A 14,254-nucleotide genomic window follows, 5' to 3' on the forward strand; every position below is an offset into this window, starting at 1 on the left:
CCGATAGTGAAGAAAGTGACAGAGAGGTTATTGAAAACTAAAACATTTCGATTGACAAATTAGTCGGTATTCTCGACACAGCAATTATAGGACTTGAACAGCGGAACTTTGTTACAAGAAATTATGTCTGTTTAATAGAATTAAAGAGAAAGTATTGTCACATGAAATGAAGCAACTTAAACAACTTACATTGAAAGAAATGTTTAATAAAGTAAACAAATAAATATTAAGCTTTTTCTTTTTGTAAATTTTGATACCCTTTAGATCATAATTGTTCTTTATTTCATAAATTACAGTTTCATATTTTTAATTTTGCAATTTCTGCATGCCATCTTACCAGATTTAAACTGATGATCTATAATCCGGAAAAATCGATAATCTGGAATCGCCGAAGTCCCGACGAGTCCGGATTTATGACTTTTGACTGTATATATTTTAACAATAGTCATTAATACCTATTCACAATTCCTTTTGTCCACATTTATTATCTAAAACATCTTCTTTCAACTGCCTGTAAGTGTTTTATATGTGTCAGATGATATTTTTTTCTTATTTATATAATATCTCTCTCATTCTTCAGAACTTCTCTTTAATAATAAGATAATTCCCACTCTGATCCTTAAAATGATCAGGAACAGATGTAGAAGTTCTGAACAGGGTTTTAAACCTTTATCTTAGGTCCTCGTGATAGGCTGATGTATTCTGTGATTAATGCGTAAGTCTATTTTTGTTCATCCTCCTTGCATTACTGTCTTCCTTCCTCCCCCCCAAGTCCAACAGTACCAAATATTGTCCATACAATCAATCATTCATTTACTTTTATACTGTTCAGTCAATAGATTATTACCAAACGTTTTAATGTTAATAAATATATTTTGGTGAAACTAAGTCAATCCCAAATTTGAACATTAAGCAATATTTTCTACTATTTAATATTTGTCAAGTTTTTTATTTTCTAATTATTCAACCCCGTGTACATTCACATGTTGTGCACTAGCCATTTTATTATGTATAGAATTGTTTAAAATTAACTGAACATTGTAAAAATCTCATCACAGTTTTGTGAATTGCCACATGCTGCTACATTTTTATTTTGGGGTTTTAATTATTAATAACATTAAATAGTAGAAACCTTAATTTTTTTAAATGCTAACTAGCTTTACATACCTGGTAAAGGTACCTGGTATTCCTGTACCTTGAATAAGGCTTACTTGTACATTACGTAAACTTGTATTTTATGCCAATCAGTCCCCCTCCCCACACATGTTGATGTCAGCTTTTATTATTCGTATTCCTTACATTTTACAGCAATAATTCATAAGTTTGTCTTATGGATATCTGAGATATGAAGGAATATGTAAAGAACACGTCCCCCCCTTCGAGGCCGAATTTTAAAAACGTTTGAAATTGGTTTTTAGGTATTCATATTCCATACATTTCAACTCTTTCGCGTCGAAGTCGCCCCAAGCGCCCGAGCATTCAGACATCGGCTGGATGCCCGAAACACCTGAATAATTTCCTACCCAGTGCTTTCCCCCATCACGTTACCGCATTACTCATTGCTTTCAGGTGTTGTTAAATCACATGTCAATCATTCTTTTGAAGCTACTAAAAGTAGCTTCCTTGTTTCCTTTGTTCCTTCCTTTCCTTTGTTTACTGTCAGTGTTTACCTTTTGATGCCCGAAGTTGCAATCCCAAGGGGGAACTTCACGTCCCCTTGTCCCAAGGGGGAACTTCACGCAGTGTCAAAGCATCGAAGAAAGAAGTTCTCGCTTTACTTAAGTAAGGCTATGGTTAGCACTGTAGTATTCAACTTGTCATGGGGAAAGGGAAAGCATTCCAGGAGAAATTCTTAGATACGGGCGTTTTCGATGTTTGGGGAATTGAGATTTTGCCCTCTCTCGATGCGAAAGAGTTAAAGCAAGAATTTTATGTACATCTGTTTCTTCCTTATATGAAAAAACATAAAAACACGTTTTGCCCGCCGAATCTTAAAAATCGCTTCTTAAATAACATCTTCGGTACAAAAGGAATAAGCTCCTAAGTTTTGATATCTCTAATAGCTTTGGGCGATGATCTGTAGGTGAATAAATCAGGAATTCTTCCTTTATGTATGGATTTATAATAAAACATCTGAGCAAATAAATATGTATACCAATTAAAAAGAAAACTATTTCAGATAAACTAATAAAAGAGATTAATTTACACTCAGTAATGCGCACCAAGTTTGCAACGTTTTAAACGCGTGTCGTTTTAAAAAAAGTCTTTGACCACTCCAAGCTTTTTGGAGTAAACACGCTGCGTGTGAGTCTGCGCAAATGATCAGGGAGGAATCAGGAGGAAACTAGCATCTGAGGGGCTAGACGCTTGTGCCTCGTGCCAGTAGCATGGCTGCAGTCGTCCGAGATGGAAGCTCTTATTCCTTCTCCTGCCGTCTGCGAGGTTAGGTCAGTGATAAAGTTCTTGAATGCAAGTACTGCGCCAATTGAAATTCATTGTCAGGTCTATGGGACAAACATCATGAGTAAAGCAGATGATGCATCGTTGGTGTAGGCAGTTTTCAGAAGGTCGTCAAAGTGTTCATAATGAAGAGTGCAGTGGCAGACAGTCCCTCATCAATGATGATCTTGTTGAGCTTGTGCGGCAGCTCGTGATGGAGAACCGTCGCTTTACGATTATGAAGCTGAGCAGCCATTTTCTGCAGATATCACAATCCTTGTTGCAAGAGATTGTCACTAAGCACCTGCTGTTCAAAAAATTGTGTGCCAGGTGAGTGCCGAAAAACCCGACATCTGAACACAAAATTGAACGCTTAGAAGCAGCACTGACGTTTCTGTAATGGTATCACAATGACGATGATGGCGACTTGGATTCTGCACTTGTTGCAGAATTGGATTTTGCACGACTTGGATTCTGCACGCGGAAACCAAGCAGCAGTTAATGCATTGGCAACATAGTGGATCTCCAGTCGGGACGAAATTCAACTAGACGCTATCGGTCCACAAAGTGATGTGCACAGTGTTCTGGGACAAGAAGGGCATTCTGCTCATTGAGTTCCTTACACATGGTGAAACAGTAAATGCTGACCATTACTGTGAAACACTGTCGAAATTGTGACGCGCCATTTGAAAAAGATAAATAGCTTCGAAACGTTTTGGGGATCGAGAAGTGATATGTCTTCATACAACTTCCTATGCCCTTTAAACCTACTATTCATCGATTAAATGGCATTATCCAATATAAAAGTAAAGACAATAACTTGTTTGATAGAGCAATTTAAATTATAGTCGGCCGATTCTTCATCGTTTAATTGTTTCACTTTTGTATCTTCTAACAGGTAGCTCTTCTTTTATATCACACCCCAGCCTTTCTAGTTTATTATTGTAATCCGTTGCAAACAATTTTGATGCATTAAATGTTAAATTGAAGTTTCTAGAAATGGCTTTTAAAGAGCTTGCAGCCTCAATAACTATATTATATGCTAGGATGTAATCTAATCCTTTAGTCTGCAAATATTTAATTACTGGCTCAGTATATTGAAATATTTTCAAATATACATGAGCAGACAAAATTATTCTAAAAGTTGATATTTTATCCAGAATAGATTTTGCCATTTGTCGTATCTGTGCATTTTGTATACCATTGGAAGATATACTTTTCAGAGAAAGTATTAATTCTACGCACATACCCTCCCTCGCAGGGCTGTCTCGCTGAGTCATCTGTGTCAATTCGATTGTTCGAATTTCTTGATCAGGCCATAACCGCACCAGCCTTATCCACCACTGAATCTTACGCATATCTAAAGTGTGAAGAAATATGTGAAAACATGTTTTGCCCCTGTGGCGACTTGCCTATTACAATGCTGCCAGTCTGGTAACCCATAACAATGAAAGACAAAATAATATTTATTCTAGTCTATTGTTATGATTATTACGATCTGTCTCAATTATTGTACTACCTTAATAAAAATTGTATTACTACAGCCCCCTACCCCCTTGGGGGCCGAATTCTCAAGGGTAGGGGTCCTTGGGGGGGTCGAACTTCTGAAACTGTTTTTTAAGTATTCATGTTCCATACATTTTAAAGCAAGACTCTTGTGTACATCTGTTTCTTCCTTATATGAAAAAACGTAAAAAAAAAATTTGCCCTCCCCCCATTGGGTGCCGAATTTTTAAAGTCTCTTCTTAAATGACGCCTTCAGTAGACAAGAAATGAGTTCCTAGCTTTTGATATCTGCATCTGTAATAGCTTTGGGCGATGATGTATAGATGAATGAATGAATAAATATCTGGAATTCTTTTATACACAAATCAAAATAATATATTATTTGATAGAAAATGAGAAACAACCAAAAATCAATATCAAACATGTAAATATGTATCCGACTTAAAAAGAAAAATACTGTACAAAAACTAAAAAAAGAAATTAATTTGCACTGAGTAATGCGCAGCACTTTCGTAACTTGACATTCTTTGGCCAGCTGATTCCTTTCTGCATGCCGAGCTCCCTGACATAAACACGCTGCGCGTGAATCTGCGCAAATGATCAGGGAGGAATCAGGAGGAAACTAGCATCTGAGGGGCTAGACGCTTGTCAAAAAAAGCTCGCACAGAATTGAAAAATGATTTCACTTCACTTTCATTCAACTTGGCATTTTTTAAATATAGTCTTGTTTCCGCACCAATCACTAAATTTTCATTTTCTTTTTGTTTACTATACTTCTGAAATGGAATAGACGTTAGAGTAACATCTTCATTTTCTTTAGAAATTACTGATGGTTTTACGAATCTAACAAATAAATTCATTAAAAGTTCAAAAAGTTCTCTTCTCAATTTATGTATATAAGGAGCTTGTTGTTGCAAATTAATATTTACTGTTATAAAAAAAGGCAAAGTATTTTTCAAAAATAACAAGTACAATTTGGTGGTCGGTGACTGTAAAATTTTTTTAATGTTTTGCAATCTCTTTCCTTCATTCTCACTGTTATCTGGTTTATCTCCAAAAAAATTTATCACAGCATCCCACTGTTCCAAAATCCTTGTTATAGATTCTAAAAGAGACAACCATCTCGTACTGCAATATTTCAAAATTTTATGAGATTTTGCATTCTGTCCCAAAATTTGTTGAGCAACTTTGAAGCTATGTTTCCGTTTCGAACTTTTCTCCAAGTAAAAATATATATCTATTATCAACATTTCAATTTCTGAGCCAATTAATTTTTCAGTAGCTTTTTTTGCAGCTATATGCAAGAGGTGGCACGGACAACCTCGGGTGATTATACTTGGTTGATGCATTTTGATAAATGATGCTACACCTTTAAACTTTCCAATCATATTACTAGCATTATCTGAAGAAAATGATAAGCAATTTTTCCATTCTAAACCTTTGTTTTTAAAGTTTTCATTTATACAATTAAAAATACCTTCTCCTGTATTATTCGTGCATTCTAAAATAGAAATCAATGAAGTAATTATCACTCCCTTTTCTTTACTGTAGTATGTTATAACCAAAGGGTACAGTTTGTTATCATTGTTATCATTACTTCCATCAGTACTTAGAGAAAATGATGTACTGCACACTGATTTTATAATATCAGCAACAGTATTTTCTGCAAGCGTTTTCACAATAGCAGCACTTTTGGTATGACCGCAGCTAAATTTTTTTGCTATGGCAGAATCCGGAAACATTGCTTTGAAAAGCTCTTTGGAATGATCCGAAACAGAAAGCGGTAGATTATGTTCAATTAAAAAATGAACAAAATAGCATTCGGCTTTTATAGGATCTGTCTCATCATCTTTTATTAAGAAATTTGTTATTTCTTTAGATTTTACGGTGCCAAGTTCTATATGCTTTTGAGAAAACACATGCCGTTTACAGTCATCTTTTCCGCCATGAGCAACTGAGAAGTCTTTGTTGCATACACTGCAGTGTGCGTGATTCACAGAAATTTCGGACGCTTTAATGCATGGAAATTCTGAAGAATATGAATCTTTAAACTTCTGCTTTGATAATTTTGGCTTCTTCGTTCGAGGCAGCATTATGATTAAAAATCTTTCACCTGATTCACAGTTCACAAGACACACGCTAAGCTCTCGCCGTAAACTACACAATGCAGCCGAATGCAGCCTAAACACGCATCAGCGAGGAACCTGGGAGACAGACAATTGGGTGGAACTATTGATAAGTCGTTAACGGTTGGAGTTACTGATCTACTATTGGCTAATTCTTCAAAACTAGGAACGCACTCAACACGTGATATATGATAACACGAGTATTCAGCCAATCATCGGATGAATTAGTTGGTTCCATTTTGTGTACTGGTTCTCCTGCTCTTGTTTCTGTAAAATCCGTAGTTTTTTCCATACTTTTCGTAGCTCGTAGTTTTTCATGAATTTCCGTAGAAACTACGGAGAATCCATAGTAGTTGGAGTCTATGCATACAACATTAATCAGAATGACATGTGTACAAAATTTTATGCCTGGCAGCGTGAGATACTGATATAGTTCATTATCAAGAAAAATGTATACATGAAATAAAATTACTGAATTTCACAAAACAATATTATCACTATTAAGCAAACATATACATGAGTGCCATCTTGATACATTACCTACATGTAACTAGCTGACATAAATCCATGTGTATTATTCCCATTCCAGATTAATCAGAAGAAAGTTACAAACAAAGTTTTGAAAATAACAGCATTAGATGCACAAAGATTTCAGAATTAAATAAGCAGAATGAGGAATTTCAGAACTGAGTTCAATGATGTATATACACAATTTTAAACCTATATGCATATAAAGTTACGCAAAAAACCCAAGCTCGTTAAGTATAGCCTTTAAATATACAGCAGCTAGCCATAAAATACACTTTTTGTTAATAACGAACCACGTTACAAATAGTGAGCGTATAGCAAAATTGTAGCAGAATGCGAGCGCCACCTAGTGATGAATTTTGCGAAAGCCACTGAAAACTGGGAACCGGAATTTCGTTCAGTCTGGCAGGCCTTGAGTATAAGTTGGCCTTGTCGATACTTAGCGATACTGTCTATCGGAAATTTGAAAGGTATTTTAAATATTTTTAGACGACAGGGGTAGCAGCAGCCCAAATGTTTGCAAGACATGTTGTACATGGAAAACACCTCTTTACGTGCAATATAAAATCTGAGTTTTCAGATTTTTTTATCAGTACTTTATATTTAGTCAAGGCTAACCAAAAGGGGTCATAAATGAAAAAGGTTTAAGAAGTGCCACCTGAGAGCACTTCAGCAATCATAGAAGTTATTCTAAATTCTTCCAGAAGAATGAGACTTTTAATTGATCTTTTTTCCAATAGCACCCTATTTGCTAAATACGTTTCCTCAAACAGATATACCCATTGCCAGGGTTAAAGTACATGTATTCACCTTAGCTGCTATAACATTGTTCACATTTTCAAGAAAATTTTGTCAATAATAGGATTTTAAAGTGCATCATACTGTTTAAATTACATCTGTTTATATTTGAGAAACAAAATATTCCAAAAATGAGAAATAATTACACCCCAAAATAAAAATGGATTACTTTAGTTTTATCTCATGATTACATGAAAAGGAATATATATATATATACATACATAAAACAATTTTAATAAATATCTACTATATATAGATTTCTTACCCAAACAGAAATGATGTTTCCCAATTTTTTTTTTTTATATGCATTAAACACACGGGATTGCTCTACTTGGTAGGTTCAAGGTTTGACTGAAAATATTTGATGTATCATATCACCTTTCTAACAATGCTGTCGAATCCTGCACTGGTTTTAGTCATATACTGACACATTTGATACTAGAATCACATAGGATGGTCAACACTGGTTCACCACGAGGAGGAAATACTAATATATTCTTCATGACAGAAACAAGAAAGACATTTCCGTCAATACTGGCAGAGCTGCAATTCGTAACTGCATTAAATTCAGGAACATACAACTTTAACATGCATATAATTTACAGTATATATACAGAAAAAAACATTAGACAACTTTCACAGTTTCAGTTTTTGAAGTTCTTATCTAGATAACACACGCTGTTATGCAGTATATATAAAAATTGAACACCATTATCAGATAAAAATATCCTGAAAAATATTTCATCTTGAGGGAAAAAAAAATTAATGGTTTATAATTCATTTTCATCAAAGAAGAATTTATGTCTCTCCCACAGGATCATCTGTCATCTTTATGCCATTCGCATTTGCATTTCTAAATTCTAAGAAATTTGCAGTACCTAAATTCTCTAATTCAATGAGAAAAATCCAGACTTGATTTCACATAATGAGGTTTCCTAACTGCACAGACAAATGTTTTTTCTATTTTATGCTTAAAAGACAGGAGGTTTCTGTTCTGTGTAGATAAGACATTCTCTTTCGCCCTAAACAACTTGTTACATACTTAACTCATAACATTTGTCTCTTACGTTGATATCCATATTTAAATCCCTTTTATGAAAAAGAATGTTTATGTCCCTCCCACACAAATTTCCTCTCCAATGTAAATAAGCTTGTTTAAACTATCCATTTGAGTAAACATCTTCTTACATACTTCACAAACATGAGGTTTCTCTGCTGTATGATTGCACATATGCATGTTTAAATCACTTTTTCAATTAAATGATTTTTTACATACTTAACACAAATGGTGGTTTCTCTCCTGTGTGAATAAGCATATGCACGTTCAAATTACTTGTTAAGACTTTTTTTACTTTTACACTGCTAAGGAGGACTACTGACCAGGAACAAGCCTTTGCAGTATGATGTAAGCCCTGCAAACCTTGTTAAGACTACATCATTTCTTCCAAACTTCACACATATGTGTGTTTAAATTTCTTTTTAGATCAATTGATTTCTTACATACTTCACACACGAGGTTTCTCTCCTGTGTGAATAAGCATATGCCTGCTTAAATATTCTTTTATATTAAATGATTTCTTACATACTTCACACATATGAGGTTTCACTCCTGTGTGAATAAACATATGCCTGCTTAAATTTGTTTTTATATTAAATTATTTCTTACATATTTCACACACATGAGGTTTTTCTCCTGTGTGAATAAGCATATGATTTTTTAAACTACACTTTTCATTAAACGTCTTCTTACAAATTTCACACATGTGGGGTTTCTCTCCTGTGTGAACACGCAAATGTACATTTAAAGAACTTTTTAGATTAAATGATTTCTTACATACTTCACACATATGAGGTTTCTCTCCTGTATGAATAAGCATATGCGTGTTTAAATTTTGTTTTTTATTAAATGACTTCTTACATACTTCACACATATGAGGTTTCTCTCCTGTGTGAATAATCATATGCCTGCTTAAATATTCTTTTATATTAAATGATTTCTTACATACTTCACACATATGAGGTTTCACTCCTGTGTGAATAAGCATATGCCTGCTTAAATTTGTTTTTATATTAAATGATTTCTTACATATTTCACACACATGAGGTTTTTCTCCTGTGTAAATAAGCATATGATTTTTTAAACTACACTTCTCATTAAACGTCTTCTTACAAATTTCACACATGTGGGGTTTCTCTCCTGTGTGAACACGCAAATGTACATTTAACGCACTTTTTCGATTAAATGACTTCTTACATACTTCACACATATGAGGTTTCTCTCCTGTATGAATAAGCACATGCATGTTTAAAGCACTTTTTTGATTAAATGATTTCTTACATACTTCACACATATAAGGTTTCTCTCCTGTGTGAATAAGCATATGATTTTTTAAACTATACTTTTCATTAAACGTCTTCTTACAAATTTCACACATGTGGGGTTTCTCTCCTGTGTGAACACGCAAATGTACATTTAAAGAACTTTTTAGAATAAATGATTTCTTACATACTTCACACATATGAGGTTTCACTCCTGTGTGAATAAGCATATGCCTGCTTAAACTTGATTTTATATTAAATGATTTCTTACATACTTCACACATATAAGTTTTCTCTCCTGTGTGAATGCGCATGTGCACATTTAAATCATTTTTTCAATTAAATGATTTCTTACATACTTCACACATATAAGGTTTCACTCCTGTGTGAACGTGCATGTGCACATGTAAAGCACTTTTTCGATTAAATGATTTCTTAGATACTTCACACATATGAGGTTTTTCTCCTGTGTGAACGCGCATATGCATGTGTAAAGCACTTTTTTAATTAAATGATTTCTTGCATACTCACATATATGAGGGTGCATTTTGTGTGAATATGCGTATGCCTCTTTAAATTACTTTCTATATTAAATGATTTCTTTCCTGCTTCATATATAAGAGGTTTCTCTCCTCTTTCAATGCTTATGTTCCAAAGAAAAAGAGGAAATAATATAGAACACTCCAATTACAAATATTTTCCTGCCCGGAACTGAGGCTTGTGTCAAACTCTAGAAGATTCTAATCTTAAATTCAGATTTATTAATTTTTACGTCTGAAGCCAAACCAAAGCTACATCTTGAAATACAGATAACATTGCCACATAAAAAAACTATATCATATCATTAAAGTCTCTAAAATTACTTCTCATTTAGGAGTGACGTCATATTTCATGGACTCTGTTTTGACTCGGAAAATCCAACTTCGTTTAAAATATCTAATTTATTTGACTTTACAAACGACTATTTGCATGTAGAGCTTAGTATAACAATAAACTGTTTCGTACATCTTAATGACGAAAAACATTAAGCACTTCAGCATCAGAAACGTAACACTGCTTCCTCTTAACGGGCGGCTAAAACCCGCCGGGAACTGAAGAAATTTAACCAATCAGAGAGGACCGTTGCGCCAGGAACTTTTGGCATCATTTCTTATTCGCGAAACGCAATTTTAGTGCAAATCTGGTATACCAGAATGTGCTTGTTAATGTTATGGTAACTTGTTCGTTCTTCTTTCGTGGTAGATAGATCATTTGTTTCGCTTATTATTTTGAGGAAGCTGATGTGATTTAATATTTAATTTACCGTAGAGGCGATAAGTAATGTACAATATTTATTGGGATTAATTTAAATTTCAATTTCTAAAACAAACACAACTGTAAATTCTACTCAACTTGCTATCCCGATACCGAATAACTTTTCGATTTTCTAATACCCTTTTAAATAAAGTAATAATTGATAAACATTACTGTATTGTAAAATTTCTTGGCTCTTTGTGTTTTTGAAAATCTTTGGTGATATTTAGGTTTCTTATTATTTCATGTATTGTATGTACACTGCTCAAAAAAAAAAAAAAAAAAAAAAAAAAAATGGGACAGTGCTATATCTTTCGTTCTACTGGGGCGATTCACGAAATTCAAATTGCGTTCTTCATGTCTGGAAAGCGCGACTTAGGATATATATTAGATTTATATATAGCACTATTCTAACATAGGTATTTTGACAAAAAATCGGACTTTTTCTGAAATAACATACCAAGTTTTTTACATATTTCGATTCTACGATTCAAATTATGCCAGAATACCAAGTTTTGTAAAAATCGTACGAGTAGTTTTTAAAATATTAGCTCTCAAAGTTTTAGCTCCTCAATGTTAATTGAATTTGGCAAATATTTATTTATATCTCTTTTTTTATTAAACTTTTTTGATTTTTTTCTCTCACATTTCGAAATTTAGGTTCATTCCAAATAAAATTTACCCACTTTTTGTGTTTTATTTTTTAAATTTCTATTTTTAAATAATTTTTATAAATTTTTCGAAAAAATTTTGAATTATAACCTATAAAAATTTTACCATCATCTTAAAGTACGTATAATTTTAAGCATATCTGCAAAAAATTAGACTTTTTTATTCAAAATTTTCTAAGATATACACAAATTTACATATTTTCGCGTTAGAAATTTGGCATCTTTTTTTTGAGCGATAATAACGCCAAATGTGGTCTATGGATTTTTGTTACACTGTATTGCCACAGCTATTTTGAACCTTAAATTTCACGTAAAATTTTACGGAGAATTAATTATATGACATTTTTTCCCTCAATGATGCGTAATAATAATAAATATTTATTAATACTATATGAAAAGCTATTTTTTTAAATAAATTTTTTAATATATTTTTAAATTTCTCTCTCTTTTTTTTTTTTTTTTTTTTTTTTTAATAAGAGTAAATTTTTACCTTCGGCGTTTTATCGTCTGCTACTTTACTTCGTTTAAATCGAATTGTCTAAAACTGAGAATTTTCGTTTGATGTTTATTTGAATTTTATGATATTAACTGCACAATTTATTTCTAAACAAACAAACTGATGCTTTTGAAGTGGCTGAAAGAGCGGCTGGTACTATCATCCATATTTTTAAAGCACAGTATATTTTTATAGAAACATGAGATTTAGAATAATCATTTTTATAAAAGTCAAATTATGATATAAACATACAACCCTCTAGAGACTGAATTAATGGAAGTTCATCGTTATTTAGAAATGATCTGCAGCTACTTAATCGCTGGATAAGTCAACAGATTCCGTGGACAAGTAAGAATAATTATATAAACGACACCCAACATTCTGAATTCAATTAACAACGAGGATACGATGTTTATTAAATGAATTCAAGAAGTTTTAAAACAAAAAATCAACTCATTTATTATCCTAAAATGTATTTTGGTGCGTAGCGTATTTTCATTGTTCTAATTTAACATTCTAATAATTCTTAAAATTCTAATTTAGAATGTAATTGTCAAGAACTGATTCCTAACCATCAGTAATATAATAAGTAATTATTACGGTTATTAATTAATCCTTCTTATAAAGTAATTGCAAATATATCAAAAAACTTTCTGTCTGAATGCAAATATTTTTCTGCGCGAATATTTTTAATTTTATATTAATCAAGATTGCACACGATATTATTTATTTGCACTTCAATTCTTAACGTCAGTTCTAGTAGAAGTTACAAATCAATTATATTTAATTAAGGATTGGATTGGATTATTTAATTATGGCAAAGGACACGAGGGCTATCTGCCTAAAGGAAGGGATGCCTTCGTGGAGGACTTTCTAAGGAAAATTGGCTCGTATACACGTTACACATCGGGAAAACCACGAAAGCACCCATGCAACCAGCCCGTTCGCGGGATTCGAACCACCAGTGATCAGCGTCTTTACCGCTCGGCCGTTTGTGGGCCTTTATGAAATGGAAGGCGATAACTTTATTTAAAATGATTGTCAGAAATACCAAAATGTTTCGAAAAATTGGATACTTTTTATTCAGAATGCTTAAAGAAAAAGAGAAGAAAAATTAATTTTTTCGTAAAATTTAGTATTTGTATTTTTTTTAATTTGAGACTTTTCAATGTTATGATATTTGATTCTTGAGATTTCAAAAATAAAATATTTGACTAAAATATGAATAACATTTTAAGAAACCAAATGTAGGATAAAATTGTGTAAAGCAATGGGCACAATGATAAACTGTTTAAAGCAGTGTATGCAAGTCATCCTAAGTTAAAATGTCGGTTATACATCTCTCTTATTTATATATATCTTTTCTGAACGGAACATTGAAAGGCGTGTAAAACTGTGCTTTACTGTATTTTCTCTTTTAATATAGTATGCAGTTTTCAAACTCATCGTAGTCTGGGTTACAAAGTATTCTTCCGAAAGAAACGCAGTTCAAATAAATAAAATCAAATTCTGGAAAATTGATATTAATAAATATATTTAAAATGCTCAGTTCGAAGGAATAAATAGAAAATTTTAAAACAATTATGTGAAGAGACAATGCAACACAAACAATTAAAATAAAAATATAAAAATTTAAAAATTACCTAAAATAATAACTATGACGAAAAATATATATAAAGAAAACTATTTGAAAAAAAAAATAAACGCTGTGCCTTTATTTAAGCAGTTCGAATAGGTAAATAGAAATTTTTAAAACAGTTATTCGAAAAAAAAAAAAAAAAAAAAAAAAAAACGTGCAACTTAAACAATTAAAATGAAATTCGAAAAAGAAAAAATTACCTAAATACCTAAAATAATAAGTTATAATTAAAAATATAATATAAAGAATATTATTTGGAAAAAAGGAACGATGGTGACTTTTTTTCCTCTCACGGGAAAGGAAACTAGGTAGCCATATATTAAGAAGTTCGCCAGGTGAAGTATACTTGGCGCAAACTGACAAAAATGTGCCAACATAAATTTGTGAATTTCTCCGTAAATTTCGCTCCAAATTTTACAAAATTTCATATTTAGGCGTA

Source organism: Stegodyphus dumicola, chromosome 11 (genome assembly GCF_044657685.1).
Source record: "Stegodyphus dumicola isolate Sdum_Otavi_A_Nest chromosome 11, ASM4465768v1".
Taxonomy (NCBI): Eukaryota; Metazoa; Arthropoda; class Arachnida; order Araneae; family Eresidae; genus Stegodyphus; species Stegodyphus dumicola.